The sequence below is a fragment of the Tamandua tetradactyla genome, chromosome 6 (genome assembly GCF_023851605.1).
Source record: "Tamandua tetradactyla isolate mTamTet1 chromosome 6, mTamTet1.pri, whole genome shotgun sequence".
Lineage (NCBI taxonomy): Eukaryota > Metazoa > Chordata > Mammalia > Pilosa > Myrmecophagidae > Tamandua > Tamandua tetradactyla.
Genome location: NC_135332.1, coordinates 38,067,051 through 38,069,496, shown reverse-complemented (window position 1 = coordinate 38,069,496; position 2,446 = coordinate 38,067,051). Strand labels below are relative to the sequence as shown.

At 42.2% G+C, this 2,446-nt stretch overlaps 1 non-coding gene across 1 annotated transcript; it reads right to left on the bottom strand.

Moving 5' to 3' along the window:
- Window positions 1–1,453: 1,453 nt before the first annotated feature.
- Window positions 1,454–1,557, bottom strand: LOC143689194 (U6 spliceosomal RNA). Its single transcript, XR_013178655.1, has one exon. It is a non-coding gene; the product is annotated as a U6 spliceosomal RNA (small nuclear RNA).
- Between the last annotated feature and the right edge of the window lie 889 nt (window positions 1,558–2,446).

The window sequence follows — 2,446 nt, the reverse complement described above, 5'->3', positions numbered from 1 at the left end:
GACAAGTTCTGAAAGGAAATAAATTAAAGCCTAAATAATGGCTCAAGAGCGAGACTCCCCTTGCATTTTTGTACAAGGCTATTTGCTCTGTAAGCCCTAAGTGGCTGTTGTCACAGTGTGAATCAGGCTTCAGTCTCCAGCACCCCTTTTAGGAACAGAAAACATCCACATGCTCAGACACGCTGTATGAAATGGCAATATGAGCTCACCAAGCACTGTCCTCCTCAGAATTTATTTTGGGTGTAACACGCATTAAAAAAAAAAAAAAAGTGATCGGGTGCACAGGTGGTTCAGGGGTAGAATGCTCGCCTTCCATGCAGAAGACCCGGGTTTGATTCCTGGACCATGCACCCCAAAAAACAAACAAATAACAACAAAAAAAACACCAAAGTGATAAACCAAGCTGCGAATCCCTCTGTGTGGGAGATGTGCCGGGGCACAGGACCTTCTGCCCTCTGCAAGTCTCTAGAAAACAGCTCTTTACATGCCTTAACAGGCACCTGGCAGATAGTTTCCCACTCAACACAATTGTTCTTTTATTTATTGTGAGATATATCAGACAGAGGAGTGAACAACACATATATAGGAATAAAATATAAAATGGATATATAAACAAAGAAATCAGTTTGGGTCATAAATTGGACAGTCATGTACCACCAGCAGAGTTCTAGAATAGAACTCAGCCCCCCAGAACCCCTTCCGTGGCACCTCCCTTCACAGACTCCCCACCAGGTGGCCACTATTCTAACTTGTGGAAGTCATTTCTTTGCTTTTCTCTTTAGCGTTATTGCTATTTGAACCCCACCAAACAAGATTTCATTTAGCCTGTTTTTGAACTTCATATAAATAGAATTGTGTTCTATAAATTCTTCGCGACTTGTTTCTTTCTCACAATTGTTCTTAGAGAGAAGTAAAGAAGGTCTCTTTACCTTTTTAGATATTTTCAGGGCTTGTGGATTTAGGAGGAGGCTCTCTTCACTGTGATTGCAAGGCCACAGATGGCCTTGCAATCACAGCTGACCAGCTTTGGCCTCCCAGCCCAGCGGCTTACTAACTGCTTGACCGCTCTCTTCCTTCTTGTAAAATGGGGACAAATTAGACCTCTAGGTATGAGACCTCAAAAACCGCAAGTGTGGCTCATTTGTCATTCCTTTTTCAGCAGCCCACAATGCCTGTTGCCTGACGAATCTTGAGTGAATGAAGGAGTCATGGAGAGAACAGAGATAATGTAGTAGGGGCCAAGCGCCATACCCAATTCATAGCAAGTATTCGATACATGGCAGCTAATATTATGATTGTCTTCAGTGTTGTTTATTTGAATATGTGCCTGTTTATGGAAGGCAGCAAGATGTCACCAATGGTCCCCACCTCCTGGTATTCTTGCCTTCATATAACCCTTGAATATGGTTGGATTTCTGGACTCACTGCTTTTTAACTTCTTTTCTTTTTTTTTTTAAATATGGAATGCTTCACGAATTTGCATGTCATCCTTGTGCAGGGGCCATGCTAATCTCTGTATCGCTCCAATTTCAGTATATGTACTGCCGAAGCAAGCACTGGACTCTCTCCTAACAAATAAAATATGGCAGAAGAGATGGGATGTTACTTCCAAAATTAGATTATAAAACACTGTGGCTTCCAGAAATGGAGTGCTACAGCCCTGAAAGTTAGCATAGCTATATACAATAACATTTAAAGTAACCGAAAAAGAAATCAGGTCTCAATTAGAGTTAAAAACAAAGTTCATCTGGCTAGGTCTGGTGTAGGTCAGAGTACAGGGTAAAAGATAATAGTGTATGTACTCTAGACTGTCACCTACCGTCTGAGATCAAAGGCAGAGAGGTTTATTATGCCTAGAACCTAAATTTTCTGTAACACGTAATCCAAATCAACCTGTCTGGATAGCTCATTAAACAACCCAAATTCCAGAACAGAGTCTAGAACATTAACAAGGCCTTGTAATTCTGTACAGCTTAACCTAATACCAGGATACATCTCAGACTATGGTGGCCTGATAATTTAAAAGTATTGGTAGAGTCCCTTGAGGGTCCAAAGGCGGTGTGTGTGTGTGTGTGTGTGTGTGTGTGTGTGTGTGTGTGTGTGTATGAAAATATTAAGCTTTCCCATCTAGGAAACCCAGGTACCCTCTCAATCTTTGGGGACTCCCCCCAAAATAGGCCAGGCCCTTAATTTTGAGGCTTGCCCTTATGAAGCTTGTTTCTTTAGGGGAGAAGCTACGACTACCCATAACGAAGCTGAATAGTTGTTTCCAGGAAATCTCTTTTGTTTCTCAAATTGGCCTCTTTCTTGCTAAGCACAACTCTGCCAGGAAGGTCATTACCCTTCCTAATACGTGGGATATGACAGTCAGGAGTAAAAATCTCCCTGACAACGTAGGGCATGACTTCTGGGGATGAGTCTGGCCCTGGTACTTTGGGATCAACAA